The 19,969-nt window shown below is 38.9% G+C and overlaps 1 long non-coding RNA gene across 1 annotated transcript; it reads right to left on the bottom strand.

Moving 5' to 3' along the window:
* Positions 1-15,009: 15,009 nt before the first annotated feature.
* On the bottom strand, positions 15,010-18,172 carry LOC139359774 (uncharacterized). Its single transcript, XR_011616170.1, has 3 exons — positions 18,081-18,172; positions 15,891-16,027; positions 15,010-15,168 (listed from the first exon to the last, which is right to left on the bottom strand). It is a non-coding gene; the product is annotated as an uncharacterized lncRNA (long non-coding RNA).
* Positions 18,173-19,969: the final 1,797 nt, after the last annotated feature.

Raw genomic sequence — 19,969 nt, 5'->3', positions numbered from 1 at the left:
ATTACTTATTATTGGTTTGCTCAGGATTTCTTTTTATTTCTGGTTCAGTCTTTGCAGTGTATACATTTTCAGGAATTTATTCATTTTCTCTAGGCATTCTAGTTTGTTTGCATAGAGATAGTCATGTAATTTCTGATAATCATTTGTATTTCTGTGGTATTAGTTATTATGTCACCTTTATCCTTTTCAATTGTGCTTATTTGAATCTTCTCCTTTTTTTCTTGGTTAAACTCGCTAGCAGTCTATTAATTTTGTTTATGCATTCAAAGAGCTGCCTTTTTGTTTCCTTGACTCTTTGTATTTTTTTTTTTTTTTTTTTTTTTTTTTTGGTACCAATCTCATTCTGTTCTGCCTTTATCTTTATTACTCTTTTTCTTCAGGTAGCTTCAGGTTTGGTTTGTATTTGCTTTTCTAGTTCCTTGAGGTGTGGTGTTTGGTTATTAATTGGAGAGTTTTCCATCTTCTTGATGTAGGCATTTAACAGTATAAACTTTCCTCTTAACACTGCTTTGGCTGTATCCCAGAGGTTTAATAGGCTGTGTCTCTATTTTCATTTGTTTCAAAAAACTTTTTGATTTCTGCCTTAATTTTGTTGTTTCTCCAAAAGTCATTCAGGAGCAAGTTGTTTAGTTTCCATGTACTTGGGTAGTTTTAGGAACTCTCCTCTTGGTATGGATTTCTCATTTTATTCCACTGTGGTCTGAGAAGGTACTTGATATGTTTTCAATTTTTTTGAATTAATTGAGACCTGCTTTGTGGACAAGCATATGGTCAATTTTTGAGAATGTTTCATTTCAATGTTCTGCCATTTTTAGGTGGAATATTCTATGTCTATTAGGTCCATTTCGTTAAATGTCCAGTTCAAGTCCAGAGTTTCTTTGTTGACTTTTTGCATTTATTACTTGTCTGGCATTGCCCCTAGGGTGTTAGTGTTCCCCACTATTATTCTATTGCTATCAATATTTTTTTATGTCTAGTAGTATTTGTTTAATGAATCTGGGTCCTCTGGTATTGGATTAAGAAGTATTTAGGATAGTTAAACCTTCTTGTTATACTGAACTCTTTATCATTATATAAGGCCCTTCCTTGCCTTTTCTTACTGCTGTTGGTTTCAAGTCTATTTTATGACATAAGAATGGCTACTCCTGCTCACTTTTGTTTACCATTTGTTTAATATATCTTATTCCAGCCCTTTACTTTGAGTCTGTATATGTGTTTATCCATTGGGTTGGTCTTGTGTAGTCAGCAGATGGTTGGATCTTGTTTTTTAATTCAATTTGTTTGTCTGTATCTTTTAAGTGGAAGAAGTAGACCTTTTACATTCAAGGTTAATATTGATATGTAGTGTCTTGTTTCTGTCATAGTTTTGTTAGCTAATTGTCTTGGAGTCTTAGTTGTGTAATTACTTTATAGGATCTGTGGGTTTTCTACTCACATGTGCTTTTTGTTTTAATGTTTAGAAATCCTTTTTGCTGTTTGTTTGTTTGAAACAGAGTCTTGCTCTGTTGTCCAGGGTAGAGTGTGGTGATGTGGAGATCACTGCAACCTCCACCTTCTGGGTTCAAGTGATTCTCATGCCTCAGCCTCCCAAGTAGCTGGGAATACAGGCATGTGCCACCATACCTGGCTAATTTTTGTAGTTTTGCAAGAGACAGAGTTTCACCGTGTTGGCCAGGTTGGTCTCAAACCCCTGGGCTCAAGTCATCCACCTGTCTTGGCCTGCCAAAATGCTGGGATTAGAGGCTTGAGCTACCATGCCTGGCCGATTTTTAGAACTCCTTTGAGCATATTGTTTATTACCACTCTAGTGGTGACAGATTCTCTTAGTGCTTTCTTGCTTGGGAAATACATTATTTCAAAGCTTAGTTTGACAAAATATAAAAGTATTCACTGGCATCTTTCTTTCTTTCTTCTTTCTTTCTTCCTTCCTTCATTCCTTCCTTTCTTCCTTTTTCTTTTCTTTCTCTTTCTCTCTCTCTTTCTTTTTCTTTCTTTCTCTTTCTTTCTTCTCCTTCCTTCCTTCCTTCTTTTCTTCCTTCCTTCCTTCTCAGAGTCTTGCTTTGTCAACCTGGCTACCGTGCAGTGGCATGAACTGAAGCCTTGGCCTCTTGGGCTCAAGCAATCCTTCCACCTCAGTCTCCCGATTAACTGGGACTATAGTTGCACACCATCACACCTGACTAATTTTTGTATTTTTTGTAGAAGCAGGTTTTGCCATGTTTTCCAGCCTTGTCTTGAACTCCTGGGCTCAAGTAATCTGCCCAGCTAAGTCTCCCAAAATGCTGGGATTACAGGGTCACCACTGCTCCCAGCAATTTTTTTCTTTAATGAGACTAAAAATAGGCCATCAATTTCTTCTGACTTTCAAGGGTTCTACTGACAATTCTGCTATGAGTCTAATGGTACTTACTTTATAGATTATTTGATGCTCTCTGGCTGCCTTGAAGATTTATTCTTTCACATTGGCCTTGAACAGTCTGATGAATGCCTTGGTGATGTTCATTTTGTATAGTATCTTCTAGGTATTATCTGCATTTCTAGTATCTAGATGTTTATGACTAGCAAAATTGAGTGTATTTCCCTAAATTATTCCCTGAAATATGTTTTCTGAGCCTCTTACTTCTTCTTCTTCCTCAAGAATGTCTATAAATTATAGATTTAGTCATTTTACATCATCTCATATTTCTCAGAGACTTTGTCCATTTTTTAATTATTTTTCATTTGATTTTTTTCTGACTAGGTTAATTCAAAAGACTGGTCTTTAAGCTCTGAAATTCTTTCTTCTGCTTGGTCTAATTTATTGATAGAGCTTTCAACTGTGTTTTTAAATTCATTTAGTAAATTTTTTATTTCCAGTAGTTTTGTTGTTGTTGTTGTTTTTAAATATATCTATCTCATCTTTCATCTCCTGATTTTTTTTTCTGGTTTCTATGTTGGCTTTTAACTTTCTCTTGGATCTCATTGAGCCCCTTACACTGTATATCTTTAATTCTTTATCTGTCTTTTCAAAGTTTTCACTTTGGTTAGGATCCATTGCTAGAGAGCTAGTGTGGTCCTTTGCGGGTGTTATAACTTTCTGTTTCTTCATGGTGCTGAAGTTCTTGTGCTGGTTCCTTTCCATCTGTAGAAGCTGTCACTTCTTATTTTAAAATTTACTTTAGGGCTCACGCCTGTAATCCCAGCACTTTGGGAAGCTGAGGCAGGTGGATCATGAGGTCAGGAGATCGAGATCATCCTGGCTAACATGGTGAAACCCTGCTTCTACTAAAAATACACAAAATTAGCCAAGCTTGGTGGCAGGTGACTGTAGTCCCAGCTGCTTGGGAGGCTGAGGCAGGAGAATGGCGTGAACCTGGGAGGCAGAGCTTGCAGCGAGCTGAGATCGCACCACTGCACTCCAGCCTGGGCTACAGAGCGAGAATTCATCTCAAAAAAAAAAAAAATTTACTTTCGTTTGGGTGGTATTTTTTTTTTTTTTTGGCCTCCCCCCCTTGAATGTGTAACTGTTGTATATGTTGTGTAGGGTCCTTTGTCTTTGCTTCTATGTGCTTTTAGGAGTCCAAGGCTCTATATTTATTCCTTGGTTATAGACGGCATTAGTATAGTGGCTTTCTCAAATGCTAGTTGTTTGTAGGTTGTAGTGCTGTGTGTGTGGTCAGGTTCACCATCTCCTATACAGATGGGGAGTGGAGGTCTTGGGAGGCTTATCTCATTTCCCAGCACTGTGCACTTCTGTCAGCAGGAATTATACTGGGTTGTGCAATTCAAACTACATGCCAGTAGGTGGTGCGTGTGGGTAAGAGTCACCTGAGTGCTGTACATTGATGTTAGCAGAAGTTGTGATGGGCCATGTATTTTGGCCTTCCAGCTAGTAGGTGACAGAAGCAATTGTGGTGATGGCAGTGGAATTTTACTTTGTCTTTATTGATCAGGGGAAGTGCCAAGGTGTCTTTTGTGATGAGCAGGGTTTGAGGCTTTCAGGGTTCCCATCTTGTGCTCTTCAAGCAACTAGAGGGGCAATGCTGGGCAGGGCTGCATTGGGCAACCAGGCTCCCTGAGGCAGGTGCAAGCGCTGACTCTGTGGGGGGTCCTGGCAACACCCAGGTTACTGGGACCATCCTGGGACTGGGTGGAGACACCTCTCTTGTGCCACAGAGCCAGCTTCGGGGAAGAGAAGCAGCCCAGGGTTTTCAGCCAAGCAGTCAGCTCTGGGTCCCACCTAGCTTCCACACCCCTGACCTTGTGGGTCTCCCCCTAGTGTCAAGCCCTAGAAACAGGCCCTACAAGTTATTCTAGTGCCAATCTACCCATGCCCCAGATTGCCAAGCCATTCCAGGCCTTCTGGACCCTGAGACTCCCTGCCACAGAAACTGTGTCTATCAGGCCACACCCTTCCTGCTTTTGCAACGGGAGGGGCACCGAGCTTCCAGGACACCAGGGGAATTCCTGTCACACTCTTCCCTGTGTTCTGACAGTAGAGGTTTATCTCCCACTTGAGATCAGACCACAGATCTCATCTTTATACCACTGGTCAGTGTGCTTAATTCCCGGGGAACTGGGACCAGGCTGGTGGATTTTTTCCTCTGGCTTCTTGGGGTCAGGCACTGGTTTCCACTGCAAGTTGAATTTCTCTTCTGCCACCAACAAACTACTCTGGCAGGGTGATGGAGGCTATCCTGTGGGCGCTCTTCCTGTGGGAACAGACAGACAGGCAGTCTTGGGAGGGATCAGCAGGCATAGGAGCAGGGGGTTCAAATGCGCCTCCATCCTACAGCAATGGCAGTGGTGACTGTCTTGGAGACATGAGCATGCCCAGGCCCCACTCTCTCCCAGCCAGGCAGACAGCAGGAGTTGCAGCTGCTTAGGGAAAGATGCAGAGCCTTAGTAGTGGGTACCCAGACATGTTTTGCTGCAGCTGACCAGCACACTGAAGCCTTTTGGGTTCCACGTGGGTTCAACGAATGCTTTTGCATGGTCTCCAGGCAGCTACCCTCTGCATTCTAAAGGTCTGCAGGGGTTGTAGGAAGTCCTGTCGCTAGGATCTCGTAAGTCCATGATAGAAAATTGTTGCCCCACAGTTCCATCACTCATCCCTTCCTTGGGTCTGGTTCAGGTCCAGTGATTGTTCCTGATGCTTGGTAACCTCAAGCAGGCAGCCCCACTTCCCTCTTCAACCATGGTGTCTGCTATCATCTCTCTCTATTAAATTTCAGTGTTTTCTCTCACAACATCTGTTTGAAGTATGACAGTTTACTTGATGTTTTGTTTCCCCTCCATGGAAGAGGCACATTTCAGCTTCATCTGGTCAGCCACCTTTAATTCTTCTGAGCCCAGTGGTTCTTCTTAGGGGAATCTTTTCCTCTTTTTCCGATGTCGTTCTTATCAGAAATCAAGGAATCCTTTGTAGCTATTCCTGAAGTAGTACTAAGCAGATTCTGAGTAAAACCTTGGAAGTGTTTCTTAGTAGTAACTAATGAATTTTCCTGCATCTACAGCTCTTTGGGAAAACTGTTGATCTTGATTTTGAATTTGTTTGCTCCTTCAGTATATAAAATTGGTCAGTAGAAATGAACACTGGAAATATGAAGATGAATAAAATGTACTTCTTATCCCAAGACGCCCATAGTCCAATGAGGAAGAAAGAAAATTAGACTTAGTTGACAAAGACTGCAATAGATTAAGTGATCAAAGCTCTGGGCACTCGAGGAGGGGCACCTCACACCTAGAGGGGTGACAGGGACTTCTTTGGTGGAGGCAATGTAGAATCTGATATCTAATGGAACAGAAGGGATTAATCAACATGAGAACAAAGAAAGGTCGTGAGAATACCGCAGAAGCACAGTTCTTCCTGTACAGCAAGCTATTTAATGTGTGTAGAGGGCACAATGTAAGAAAGAATTATTTTGCTTGTGGCCAGAAAGGGAACGGGGTAAGTAAGCAGAGTTTGTATCCTGAAGGACCTTGGAGAATATGGTTAAAAAAATTGCTCTTATCCTGAGGATACTCTTATAGGTAGTCACCAGCAGATAAATGAAGAGTTGTAGTTTTCGACTCATCCCCACTCCAGTTTGCATTGTTGAGTGAGCTCATGTTGATCTGACATTTATAGAATGACAATTGAGAACACAGGCAAGGTTGAAAGGAATGTGTGTGTGAAAATATAATCCATAAGGAGTCACTGAGTCAGCAATATTGTGAATGGCACAAAGAAGGCTAAAAAATACTACATTAATCCAGTAGGAGACATAATCAATCAAGGCTTTGGTTAAAAAGGGATGTTTTCAGTTTGTGAGCTTGAGAACGTCTTGGGCACAGAGTAGCTGTATGTTGTATTTCTTTTGCAATAACCTTATCTCGCATTTCCTCCATATTAGCATCACTGAATGAAATCACTACAAGTCACTCTCTTGACGAATTGATATAGGGCTAGGGGCACTCTAGACTATGGAAGTTTGAATTCTCAATGAATCACTTTGCTTCCTGATACATCCTAAAATGAATCATGGAACAAGGGAGGAAAAATATACTCTGAACCAATGGGCCTTGAACATAGGTTGTTACTAAAGCAAATATGGAGCGTTACCTGGGAAGACCTATGTGAACAATTACTGCAAACACACATAGCATATAAGTAAGGTAAATAAAACAAAAACGGAAAGCTTTCCATGGCAGGAAGAAGATTAGAGGTCAAGTGTTTTTAAGATTTGTAGAACAGGCAAAAATAAATACTTTATGTTTTTTTCCTTTTACAACTTTTTTTTATGAAAACATTTTCCAACTAAATTATTGCTCATCCTATATTCAGATAGTTTGCTTGGCATATTGTGATTGGCACTTTTGGCAGGGGGTTGGAGATTACATCTGAAGCAATACTAGTGATGAGATATAATGGAGATGGAATCCTAAGATAATGCAGTTTAACTAATGGATTTTTCACATATTGTATACACATGTGTATACAATATGTGTATACACTCTAGGTATTTTTAAAGAGAGAAAATAAAACTCTAGGTATTAATACCAGCCAGATTGAAGTTACTCCAAGATAGAAATCAAATTTGTGAGCTATCGGTGGTTCAGATCATTATTGAAAACTTTCTTAAAGTTTGTTAAAGATGCAATTTTATGTGTAGCTTATGTGGTGCACTTTTAGACAAAAACAAACATACAATTTATTGAGCACTTAAAATAATATTTACTTTGGAAGTTGTTCTTGAAGGATATGCACACACACATAGGACACAATATCTCTCCTCAAAGACTTCATTTGTGAAACAAGGGTATAAATCTATGACGTTAACTAATAGTACTTACATAAGGCAAAAATATCAAATATTTATTTGATAATTTATGAAAACAAATGATATATAAAGTAATGTCACACTAAGGGATATTATCTGAACCCAGAAAAGAAATTCGATATAAATTGCTTCTGACATGATATATAGATTTAAATATTTATAGACTTCAACTAAGTGCAAACATGTCGTCAGAGGTTTCCAGAGAATATATCATGTTCTCTGTAATTTTCTGTTAATCTATTAACCTTTCCAATGGATTGTGTCTTCTTGATGTCAGGAATTATGTCTTAATGACTGTTAGTGTCCTACATTTATAACCTTGTACTTGATATATAAAAGGTTTTGAACAAATGATTTGATAAATACATGAATGACAGTATTTGACGCAGGCAGAAAAAGGGGGGACCAGGTTATGGCAATTACTAGTTGATTTTGTCAAAGACCATGCAAAACGTGACATTAAGTGATGACAGAGGCCTGAGCAACATTCTTGCTTGGTCGTCCTCTCTCAAAGAGAAATGACAAGGACATTCCAGGTGAGGATAATAGCATGAAGAAGGCATGGCTCTGAAAAAACTGGTAAAATATTGTGGATTGAAGGAATACTAGATATCACAGTCCCGCCCAACTCTTTAATGATTAAAAATAGGATACTCTAGGTTGGGCTCGGTGGCTCACGCCTGTAATCCCAGCACTTTGGGAAGCCACAGCGGGTGGATCACCTGAGGTCAGAAGTTCAAGACCAGCCTGGTCAACATGGTGAAACCCTGTATCTACTAAATATAAAAAAAATTTAGCCAGGCCTGGTGGGGGGCGCCTATAATCCCAGGTACTTGGGGGGCTGAGGCAGGAGAATCGCTTGAACTCGGGAGGCGGAGGTTGCAGTGAGCCGAGATCGTGCCATTGCACTCCAGCTTGGGCAACAAGAGTGAAACTTGGTCTCAAAAAAAAAAAAGAATTAAAAAAAAAAAAAAAAAGGAATACTCTAGAGTGCTGGAACACTCCAGAGTCTTGTATCATGCAGATCATGAAGATTCCCATTTTGCTGAACATATGTGGACCTATGGGTGACAATAATTGTAAACTGGCATTGGGAAACAGATTTCAAGGTCTCTATCATGGCTCTGACAATCTTTGGCTTGTGGTAAGTCATAGTTGAAGCACATATCATTTTCAGAAGAGCCAAGGGCAGCCCAGCATGTTGAAAAGAGCTCTAGATTAAGACTGAGGAGACCTGTTGTCTAGATTCGATTCTGCCTTCAGCAAGTATGGAGGCCAAAGCAACCCCATCTTGGATGCTAATCCACCCCGTTGGTTCTGATTAGCCCCAGTTACAGAAAGGTCTCTAAAATTTCCAGTTTATCTATTGTTCCTTCTGTAACCGCAGGTATTTACCATAAATCCTGCCCTTAGGTCAAACAACCTTGATGTTGTCGTACTTCTGTGATCCTACACATCCCTTCTTAACCACATTCCCCCTGTAGTATAAAAAAGCCCTGGATCACGGGGTTAAATGGTGCAGGGGTCCACCATCTTGTCTCATCGCTGCCTGAGACACAAATGTAGCTTCTCGTCAAAAATCCCTATTAAATGTTTTTTTTCTATAAAATACTGGATTTCTCAGTCTCCTTCTTTAGCCTCTCAGCTTCCTCAAACTTTGGGAGTAGGTTTGCATAGACATGCTCGCCTTGAAACAGCAGCTATACAACTCAGTTTCCTTGCTTTCAGCATGGAAGATGGTAAGCTTTACTATCCCTTTTAGACAGATTACAAATTGCTCTGTGATTCTTTGACTCTGATGATTCTTGTGGTCATGGGAAAGGAGGGAAGTGGAAGTCTGTAAGGTGGACTGGTCTGTCTACTCTCTCCTGAAGGCACTTTTATGTCATCAGATAGTATGGAGGAATTTGCAGGTGAAAGTGTGATATATTAGCTAATAGCTTTGATTTTAGAATTTTAAAAATATCTGGCTTCTGGGCTCCAATACTGCAACCATTCTTAGCAGTAGCTGCCAAAGCTTCTGTGCGGTGGACATAGAAAAACTGACCTCTCTGGACTGTCAGTATGAAATAGACTCATAACATAACTTCCTAGTCATCTTATGACTACTTCTAGGAATATAAAGAGATCTCATTTTAATCCTCTTAAAATAAGGAAAGAAAATATAACAGGCAGGTAGTCCTTTTCTTTCTTTTTCAAAAGTAGTAATGAGTAAAGACTCAGAGGATGAAACCGATTTCTTGGATCCGAGTTTTCATGTTCCCTCATGTGTTCTTGTTTATCAGTAAATCATTAGAGGGAACAGACAGGATAGAAAAAAAGTGACTTTCTGATTATGCTGGAAAAAAAATCTGAAGCTCTGATTTAAACTCTGAAGGTTATAATTATCCCTTTCTTTGTTATTACTAACAGAAACAAGTGAATCCAACCTTTATGATCTCTTTCTCCTACCTGTATTTAAAGTTGTTCCGGTGACCTCCTCCAGTTCATCAACCCCAGTTCATTACCCATTACAAATCAGAACACAACTCAAATTCAAACTCTTATCTAAAAAGGCTTTGCCAGATGGGACCTCTGGCTTTTTCTCGGTCTCACTGCCACCATGTCTCCCTTTGCCACGGAAGCCTCACTGATCTTGGAAACTGTCTCTCTAATGTGCTAAGCCAGATCTTATCCCAGGACACTTGCTTCTGGTCTGGAAGATTTCTCTCAGACCCCGGTGTGATAGGCGTCTGCTCATCATTTAAGCTGCAATTCAAATGTCACTTTTATGAAGATGCCGTCCTGGCTCTCTGCACTGAAGCAGCCTCACATCTTGGACATGCTTTCAGTTCATCACCCGGTGGTATTCTGTTCTTAGCACTTTCTATTTTCTGAAGGTCATTTGGCTGATTGATTCCTTTGTTTGTTGACTAGTTTACTTTATGTCTTTCCCACCAGATGGCAAGCTCTCTGGAGATAGGGGCGTTGTCTAATTTATTCACTGCTGTATGTGAGGTGCCTTGAACAGTTTGTGGCACATAGTGTGTATTCAATTAATATTTGCCAAATAAATACATGAATAGATGGATGGTCATTTTAGTATTGGACCTTGTTTCAGAGGTGGAGAATGTGTGCCCTTTTGGCCTAGCCTTGGTCCGACTCCTTTGAGCATGTCTGGGAAACAGAAGGAACTGGGCCTTTGGCTTATTGGTTCACTACCTGGCTGCAAAGTAGCATTAGCTGTGGAGCTTTTGAAACACAGATACTAGTGCTTCATCCACTAATTAAATCAAAGCCTCTGTGGGTGGAGCTTGAACATTGATTAAAACAAAAAAACGAATAATCACAATAAACTCAGTGTTTTCAACATGCAATTAGATTTGACAACTACTGTATTTGCTTACCTTACTCATCCCCAGAAGAGCTATAAAATAATCTGCTTCGAAAATTCCACAAAATGATGTTTGGAAATGAAGTTTTGAAGTTTGCAATTTGCATTCCATAGGAATCCACAAAGAATAACAGACTGGAAAAGATGTGGTTTCTTAACTAAAATAAGAGAGCAAAGAGTCTAAAATCAGATCTCGACTGAGTTGACTTGCCCCTTTCATTTATCCTGTCCTTGACTTTGTTACACCATTTATTAAATCTCTGGGTTCTTTGCAGCTGGTCATCATTCTGTGATCTGTGTTCTGTTTGTTCTGCTTCTGACTTTCTCTAAGGATTGCTAGAGTTCCCTTTACTAAACATTTTTACCCCGGTGACAGCTCCTTAGATGACTATAGCATTGTGCTCTACCATGCTTCATGCAGATAAACACTGGTATGATTTGCATGGAAGTTGTGTGACATTGTTGAAAGAACCTTATTGCTTGAAGCAGCTATGGCAGAGACCAATGAATCAAGTGCAATGAAATTTAAGAAACAAAGGCAGGTGATTACCAATTTATGCAGAGGCTGAAAGATATTATTTTATTATCTCTATATCTGGCTCTCCCCCAAAGTTTCCAATCCTGTGAATCCTGTTCTACATGAATGTATACACATTGCTTTATATTGACTTTTGAAGGTAGAAATAGTTACATTTACATATTAATCAATCCAGATGCATGGACCACTGTAATTACCTAACATTTGGAATACAAATTTTGCTGATTAGAATTCTGAAATGATGATTTATTAGACGAGCATAATGATTCCAAATGATTTCCTCAGGAGAATCCTCCCATTATTAATTATTAGCTAAAGTTGCTCCCAAAGAGCTCTCCGAAGGAGGCTAGCAAAAAAAAAAAAAAAAAAAAAGGAAAAAAAAAAAGAAAAAAACTTCATTAAGAGACAGAGAAAGATATATTGACATAATTGTAGTTAATGTGCTATGCATCATGACCAAAGAGTCCTTTTTATATCTGTTATTAAAACAGAAAAGAGTTCATTTAATTTTAAATATCCATGAGAAAAATTATAAAGCAGAAAACTACAAACAGATATTGTAAGGCGTGAGATATTGTCCCTTTAGTGATATGAACCTGCTTAGAGGCTGACTTTCTGTTACCCCTGCCGCGACTTTTTCCCAATGGTTCTTTGACTACATTACTTAAAATTAGATAGGTGTGATTAATTTCTCTCTGCCCTGCTCTGAAAAGACGCACTGCATAGGGGCTTTGATCTGATCACACAGGGAGGTCTCCTTATGGTCCAGTCATACTGGATTGGAATCAGAGTGAAGGTTCATATGATTATATGTGTCATTGTTAATTGAGCACAAATGTCAGTATTCATTAGGAATAAAGGAAAATGTGGCATTGCAGCCGGGGCTTAACTTTTTCATTAACTCTGTAACATTAAGTGGTAACTCTAATACCAAAATCACTGAACAAATTCATGGAAAGAAGCACATTGTAGTTTTATCTGGTTATGTCTTTTCAAAGGCGTAAGTGTGGACAGAGGGCTAAAAAAATAATCAGAAAGCCATCTGGCATTATTAAGTAGCCATTTGAATACAATTAAAGATTATGTCTTTTGCAGGAAATACACCTGCAATTAACACAATTCAAATCATGGTTGGTAATTTGTACGTTTCCCATAATGGTGATTATGGGCTGGTTTTCTGGGCATTTGAGACTCTCATGCACATGGGCCTCCTTCATCCCCAATTTACCCCCAAAGCTTTTGTGACAGATTTGTAAGCTTGTCTCGTATAACTATACCTATCTTTGCCATTTACTCTCATCCGTAATATCAGTGGCAGAGATGAGCTGCTTTGAAGCATTGCCCTGTAAGCCTGTCATTTGGCAAATTTAAAGGAAGCAGTCTTTTTGATGACAGCAATGAATGATACAAGCTCCTAAGTATAGGGATGTGCCTGGGCTATCAGGTGAAATCTATCTCCCCAGGAACAACTTAGGGCAAAGTTTGTGATGTGCTCTTTTAAAATGTTTTTATGTTGAATGCTTCCGTTGGGTTATAAAAAGGAAAACAAACATTGCATCCAGTTCCGATCTCAGTTTGAAGTCATAGCAATAAAATGAATGGGTTTGGGGGTAGGTGGGGGTGGGGTGGGGAAATGGGACTTGAAGATCCCTTACTCTAGAGGGAAAAAGAGGTCAAAACAGATTTTGTCTGTGAAGGGACGTAAAACTAGATAACTTTGAAGATTGTCTTCAAATGCCCAAGTACTCAAAATAGGGGGGAAAAAAAGCTTTCTTGTAACTCAGCCTGAATTTTAATTGGAAGTAGTCCTTACTAAAAAGACAAAAATTTAGTAGTCCTTCTAAAAAGACAAATCAGGCTGCCTAAAAGTTTGGGGTGAGGTTTAGGAGGGGCATCGGGTGAACCCTGATAAGTCAGCAAAGAGGATGGGGATTTGTGACTGTGTTGGATTTCTCGGCCTGAAAAAGTGGTTTAGGAGTGGCTGCCTACCCTATCCTCAAAAGGAAGAAGAAGAATTAGACAATTAGACATAGAGAAATCACGAGTGTTCTACAGAGCACTAATTTCTGGCTTGTTTGAATTAATTTAAGAAACTGAATATCAAGCGAAGTCGTTGGAGTTAGAAAAGAAAAAATGAAAAAGAAAGAAGAAAGGAGAAGAGAGGAGGAGGGGAGGGCAGAGGAAGAGAGGGAAGAGGAGAGGAAAAGAGGGAAAAAGAAGCATGAAGAAAGAGTTTCCAGTTTAATCCAAACTAGAGGTGCCTCACTATACGCAGTCTTCCAATAAATCAATAAATTTTCTTTAAATATCTTCAGCCCCACACACTGAGCTTGGTGACATGTTTAGCTTGGCCTCCGTGAACATTGCATAATGTGTACAAAGCGCCAGGTTGAAGACAGAACTAGTCAATTCTGTCTCGATGAATTTAGATCTCAGAGGGGAGATCTGGGCTGCAGTCATCAGCAGACATATAGATTCTATTTGATGACACCAGTGTGAGTAGGAGTTTTAGAGAGTGGGATGGAGAGGAGAGACCACACAAACTCTGTGAAAGGCTAATGTTTAAAGAATGTGAGAAGATGATCTTGAAACAGCCAGAGATGGAAAAAGTAGGGATATAAGAAAAAAATAAGAAGCATGCAGTATACAAAGGACAGAAATTAATAGTTGACTAATCAGAGATTATACACAGGTTAAATACACTGAAGACTGACAATTACTGAGTTTTACAACATAGTATCACTGTGGATTGCCTGTTTGTGGACTTTGTCTCTCTAAAAAGCGTTGATTCTTTTCTAGATAGAGAAATTCACAAAACTGAGTAAAATGTAGAACTTCAGTGTAGTTACCACAATTTCAACATCAGAGATAATTTTATCAATATTCAGAGGTCTTTTGTTTAGGAAATATGACATTAAATGAGGTTATTTAACTATGTGTCTTTTTTTGTTGTTGTTTTTTGTTTTGTTTTTGTTTTTTGAGATGGAGTCTCTGTTGCCAGGCTAGAGTGCAATGACGTGATCTCTGCTCACTGCAACCTCGGGGTCCCCAGTTCAAACGCATCTTCTGCCTCAGTCTCCCAAGTAGCTGGGACTACTTGCATGCACCACCATGCCCAGCTAATTTTTGTATTTTTAGTAGAGACGGGATTTCACCATGTTGGCCAGGATGGTCTCGAACTCTTGACCTTGTGATCTGCCCACCTCAGCTTCCCAAAGTGCTGTGGTTACAGGCACGAGCTACTGCGCCTGGCCAATTATGCATCTTTTTGGTGTTATGTCAATAATAACAATAATATAACAATTATCACTATCTGCCATGTTTTAATTTGGCATAAAACTGATAGAGAATTTTTACTTGCTGAGAATGTCTCAGATGCTGAGCTTTGTATAGGGGTAGAGACTAACGGATTGTATAGTGAGAAATCTGGAGATGACTTCAACTGCTTTAGTTTCAATTCTGACTCTACCAAACACTAGCTGTACGCTATTCCTCAAAGAATGGCAAGAACAGAAAAACTTGGTAAAGCAGATAGAAAAGAAGCAAGAGATTAAATAAAGTATCCACCTCATAGAATTTTTTTGAGAATTAAAGTAAACGATACATGGAATATACATAAAATAGCACTTAATATAGAAAGCACACAATACAGGTTGACTTTCATTATTATTATTATTTAGTTACAACAATTTCATAAAATTTCTCTCACTGTTCATATTCTGAGCATAGAGAAAAAATAACTCATGTAAAGTAAACACGATTTATTTGTGATTACGGCAAGATTAGAATCTGAATGTCTCTAAAATCCATACTTCTCCCCACACACTGAAAGTTTCCAAATTGTGTTCTATAATACCTTATACATTGGAGAATGAGTTTATACATTGGAGAATGAGCTTCAGATGTCCTCTATGTGTGGGATTCAAGAGGAGGTGGATGGGAGGACTCAAAGGAGGCTGAAAGAGAGAGGCTATTATGTCGCTTATTTGAAGTTTCCATTTTCTGTTATATAAATTAGGTTCCTATGTAAGATTTCCCATAAAAAGCATTCTGTTGCTAAAAATAATAATAACAGTTTGTTCATGGAAATACTAACAATAAGCTATATACCCTACATCCTTCTTTACCTTCCCCCTCAAAAAATAATTCAAAGTTCAATTAGATGATATCGCCAACTTATCAGTTGAATAGTGTCAGTGTTCTCAGATAAAAATGATGCAAAATCTGCTACAATTTTATCCTCTCTGGGCTATTCTATGACTTCTCTTAAAAAGAAGGAACCCCTTGTCATGTAAGGGGCTAGTTCAGACTCTCATGGTGTAAACAAAGCAAACCCTTTTGAAAATTTAGCCACACAGTGGCCTTCATTGATTTCTCCCTGGTACCATTAGCCAGTCTAGAAATAATATTAAGTTATTTTTGCAAAGCTTTTGGAAAAAAAAAACTGTTAAAATGAGGTTAGACACGTCTCTTTTTTGTGTGTGTTTTGTTGTTTTATTTTGAGACAGAGTCTTGCTCTGTTGCCCAGGCTGGAGTACAGTGGTTAATTTATTGCATCCTTGAACCCTGGGCTCAAGTGATCCTCCCACCTCTGCCTCCTGAGTAGCTGGGACTACAAGCTTGTGTAATTACTCCTGGCTAATTAAAAAAAAAAAAAATTGCAGAGATTGGGTCTTACTATGATGTCCAGTCTGGTCTTGAATTCCTGATTCTCAAGCAATCTTCACACCTCGGCCTCCCAAGGTGCTGGGATTACAGCTGTGACCCATCACGTCCAGACAGAATTAGGCTAGATATATCCTCTTAATTTCAGTTCTTGTTCACAAGAAATGAGAAATTGTTATAAGGATTAATATGCTGCTCCTTTGTACTCCCAAGCATAATATTTCTTTTACAATAAGCCTTTTTGTGATACCTTTTATGTACAAGGTCCTAAGCTACTCAATGAAGTACTTATTTTAATTCATACTTTGCAAAGTCAGAAAGTTTAGAAATGAAGCCCAGAAATCAAAAGCAAATGTGGCATTCAAAACCAGATCTTTTACGTCTAAGGTCATTGCTAAGAATCTCCATTCTTGTCATACACTTCCTTCCAGGCCTCTCGCTACTTTCTTCCATGTGGCACTACATTTAGCTCAAGTGCCAGAAAAGCCCAGTATATTTACACATTGTCTTAATTTGAAGCATTACATGTTTGTGTAGGTTCATACAAATTTTCCCATATGTTAAGCTTCTCCCTATATAGGTGTTTGTGATACCTTGAGTCAGGTGAAGGACAGGAGAAGGCACAATGCTATGTATGCCCAATGCTGAGCAGCCACCTTGCTTGTGTTTAAGATTCTGTATCCTTGTAACAAGGTAAGCAAACAAGCAAACAGACAACAACAACAAAACCATGATGTGCATCAGTTATCTCTTCCTTGAATTCTATAACCCACCAAAAGTGCTTCAGGAAGACAAATAAGTAAACAGGTCATCTCAAAAAACTATGATGAAGGAGGTAATAGAGATATTGACAATGTGAAATAAGAAAAAAAAAGGGGGAGGGGGTAACTACAGAATAACCAAGAAGCTCTTCAGAAGAGAAGACGTTTAAAATAGGTCTTAAATTTTAAACTAGTAATTTCCAGAAAAGAAAAAAATGGAGGGAATTTCAGATGGAGAAAAAGCATATGAAAACCAGCGAGGTATGTGTTAGCGTATTTTGCTGGGGACCAAATGAGCAATTCTGGAAGAAAAGCAGAGTGGCCTCAAGGTAGGTATGGCAAAAGATAAAGCTGAAAGCATAGCTTGGAATCAAATTTTGAAGAGTCTTAAACGCCAAGTTAAGATGTTTGCACTTCATTCTGTAGGAAGTAGACAATCCTCCTAGTGTTTCAAGCATAAGCCAGCCATGAGTAGATTGATTTGTAAAGATAAATCTGGCTGTGCCTGGAGGATGGATCAGAATAGAAAGAGAAAAGAAGGAAGAGAAAAATGATCAGGTTTTCCTCTTGAAAGTGAAGTGCCATATTCGTTGGGTAAAATATTGATTTATCTCCTTTGAGCCCTATCCTGTAGTTCTTAACACTCATGTTAGCTTAAATGTGAGCACTTCTTTGAAAATGAAAGGCTTTTAGATTGCTTGTTATGTGTCTTAAAGAAATAAAAGCTAATTTATAAAAATAAACAATCTTTAGAATACTTGAAAATGCAAATGCTTTGATGAGACCAATGGATAAATTCATAACCAATGCACCGGAAATTAAAACTTAATATCCACAGAGGAGCTTCACAAGCAGACTGTTCCACAGTTAAAGTTAAGGATTGATCTGTGTGGGACTGCTAATGTAATTTAGCAGCAAGGCAAAGTTACCTACCCAGTATTTTATATCCAAGCTTCTACTAAATTAAGGCCAAAGATAGGCAAAAATGTCAAGAACAGACTTCATAATTATAAATTAGAAGATCCATTAGAAGATAGGCAGCGTTGTCTTTAAAATAGAAGGAATCTGCTGCACATGGTGGCCCACATTTATGATCCTAGCCATTGGGAACCCAAAGCTGGAGGATCATTTGAGGCCAAGAGTTTGAGACCAGGTTGGGCAACATAGGGAGACGGCATTTCTACAAAACATTTAAAAAGTAAGCTGGGGATGGTGGCGTGTAACTGTAGTCCAACCTACTTAGAAGGCTGAGGAGGGAAGATTGCTTAAGCCCAAGAGTTGAAGGCTGCAGTGAGCTACGACAGTGCCAATATACTCCAGCCTGGACAATAGAGCAAGGCCTTGTCTCAGTAAAACAGAATAGAATAGAATAGAATAGAATAGAATAGAATAGAATAGAATAGAATAGAATAGAATAATCTTTAAGGTATTAAAATACTCACATGCTATGAGAAGTTATGAACATGTTTTCTTCTGGACCAGCAGGGACATGTATAGGTGTTACCACTTCCCAGGCTTGCTAATTTGTCTGAATTCACTGCTTTCTGTCTGTAAGGTTTGTGAATATAGGGCTTATTAGCTTAGATTTCTTCTTCTTTCTAGCATTTGCATTGTTTTCACTCTATTCAGCTGAAACATCAAGGGTTTTTGTTTGCATTACTAATATCGTTCAATTGCATATTGATAACTTTCATGTGTCATGTTTCATGTATCACTTTCTCCATGTTATCCCCTTTTGCTGTCTATCTTCTCTATCCATTTTAAGATCCTGACATCTCTTGGACTTTCTAGAAGACCTCTCACATTCATTTAAGCCCTCTCCAATGACGCTTTTCTTTGCACCAAAAATAACAACAAATTGATGACCACACAATGCAAATCTGTTTATAATTATTTGATAACGTCTCATGACTCTTAGAAACAGTAAATGTAAATGCTCCTTACCTTGAGGAATATTTGTAGGAATTTGCCCTACAAATACATCTCTCTAATTCGACTCTAGTTCTCTCTTCTATGTGATCCAGTTTCATGGATTCTCTTTTTTTAACCATGATACCTTCTGTTACAGGAGATTTATACATCCTATTTTCTGTCTTAAACATTCTTCTCTTGTTTTTTTGTTTTTGTTACGTAAATAAATCTTACTTGCCTTTTGATATCAGATGAAATTTTATTTTATTTTTTCACTGAAAGTATTCTATAATCTCCTGCCATTGTTCAAAGCTCCCTCTATAGATTACACTGACCACGTATGACTCTTCTGGGATGCAACATGTTGTAATTCCTGAAATTTGGTGAATTGGGAAATGTTTGTTTTCTCTTCAAGACCATAAATTTCACAAGGGCAGGGAGAGGTTCTACTTCTGCTCTCATGACCTTTTTCCTGTTCATCTACCCAGGGGCTAGCACAATGTCTGACATAAATTAAATGTTCATAAAATCATCGTTGAGTTCTTTAGAAAAAAATGAATAAACAAATGAATCTAAGGTTGCTAGATTTGAACTCTTAACTGTATCCTGGCTTTACAACTTACCAATTGTGTGACCTTGACTAAGTAGTGATTTTCTCTGATTTTTCACTATCCTTACACGTGAAACAGGAATATAATACCAATACTTAGTGTAAATGACTAAATATAGAGAATAAGATAAAACAAACCAAGAGTAGGGGAAAAAAAAAAAAAACCCTAGCTAGCACCTGCAACCCAGTAGTTACTCAGAGTGACAGCTCAGGCTCCTCAGAAGAAGGTGTTCAGATGCACTGGGAAAGCAAAATGTGTATTAGGGATTATTACATGTGAAAGGAAGGGGAAGAAAGCAGGACTGGGCAGCAAAAGAAGTCAAATTGTAATGCAAGTCTGACAAAACCTAAACCAACCCAGTGCTGTGCTGCAAGAAACTAAAATTGCTTGACTTTTATACCCTGATTCACTCAGTCACTGGACACGGGCAGCCCAGGAAGGGTGTGAGCTCACTGGATCAGCTTCCAGGAGTGGGGGCTGACCCGGATGGAGCTGAGCATACTACCGGCTGCTAAGCAGCAAATCCTTCATTGAAGTAAGATCTGCCCAGCTCATCTCAGCGTCCGCACTCTCACTCAGCACTTTCACTCGTGATTCTTGAGTCAGTCCATCAGTCACTCTTATGAAAGGCCCACATGGGCTCCCACAGATCCTGCATTTTACAAGGGCTCAAAATGAGCAATCACAAGTACTATTATTAAGTCTTTCCTGATCAACCTGACAAGTGCCCAGGAGACACGGGAAAAAAAAAAAAAAAATGATGGATGCTGAGAAGAAGGAATTAGAGAGAAAAGTGTCAGTTAGTCTCA

Source organism: Macaca nemestrina, chromosome 18 (genome assembly GCF_043159975.1).
Source record: "Macaca nemestrina isolate mMacNem1 chromosome 18, mMacNem.hap1, whole genome shotgun sequence".
Classification (NCBI taxonomy): Eukaryota; Metazoa; Chordata; class Mammalia; order Primates; family Cercopithecidae; genus Macaca; species Macaca nemestrina.
The sequence above is the reverse complement of the archived record's forward strand: the minus strand, read 5'-3'. Positions and strand labels throughout refer to the sequence as shown.